Source organism: Sinocyclocheilus anshuiensis, unplaced genomic scaffold (genome assembly GCF_001515605.1).
Source record: "Sinocyclocheilus anshuiensis isolate Anshui unplaced genomic scaffold, SAMN03320099.WGS_v1.1 scaffold3450, whole genome shotgun sequence".
NCBI lineage: Eukaryota > Metazoa > Chordata > Actinopteri > Cypriniformes > Cyprinidae > Sinocyclocheilus > Sinocyclocheilus anshuiensis.
In genome coordinates this window covers 1-1,185 of record NW_015541060.1, presented here as the reverse complement: position 1 = coordinate 1,185, position 1,185 = coordinate 1, and positions in this window count along the sequence as shown.

The following is a 1,185-nucleotide window of genomic DNA, read 5'->3' as shown; positions in this document are numbered from 1 at the left end:
ACGACGTCACGGGACTGACTATAACGGGCGCGGTTTTTGAATCTTTTTAGGAAACACACTAAAAATATTTATAGGTATGTTGCAAACTATTTATTGTAGCTACATTTAAATAAAATATGTTGAAAATTAGTCAACTAAATTTGTTTATTTAAATGTAGCTAAAATAAATTGATTGCAACCACTTTCCTTAAAAAAATGTAGTAAATTAAATTAATATTTTCCCCCAGTGAAATATAGTAAATATTAGTAAAAATATATAAATATAAAAATAGTAAATATATTTACTATTGTTTATGTATTTATTTGATTAGCTTTTAATTATTTATAATAACCTATAGCCCTATACTCTATACAAACATATTTTCTCCAAAAATATTATTTAAAAGAAAAAAGTTGTTTCAAGTCTGTTCAACATGCAGTCGTGTTTGAACGGGAAACCTGATATAATGGTGTTAAATCAAAAGGAATTGTTTAAATAAAGTGAACAGCATTACATTATTTTTTTTTCTTAGTGAGCAGTGTTCTTTATCATTCCTGTAATAACACAACTCTTTAAAAGAGAAACAATTCTGTTATACAGTTAAGTGATGGAACATTCTGTGAAATTATGACCCTGGTGGCTTTCAAGTGTGAGGATGGGGCATCTTCTGCATCCACCACAAACAGATTGTTTTAGCTAAAGAGCTTGCGTGGAGGAACATTTTTATTTTAGAGATGTTCAGCTAAATATATCCTGAACATTTATACAGTGTCTCATAATGTATTTGCTGTCCATCCTCAATCACTCAAGTGTAAATGTGTAATTATTAGGTCTAAAGACAAACTGTATGTCATTCCACTTCCAAACAATATTGAAAGAGACTAAAAACTGATTCCTGGGGAACTACTTCTGCAGCTTTATACAGATATCAATGCCAATTGTTGTTTTTCAGCTTTATTTCTCCATACAATTTATAATGATATGTTATAATAATGCAATGATATAATATTAATGCAGAGTGAGTGAACTTCAGTTTTTGGCCATGCAATATAGACAGTGTTTACTTGACTGTACACTTTATAATGCATTCGCTTTATTTATTTGTGTTATTACTTTCTGAAAACAATGTATGTCCAAGTAATGAAGTGAACTGAAGAAGCAAACTTAAAATTTACTCAAAAATGTGACTTAAAATATACTACAAC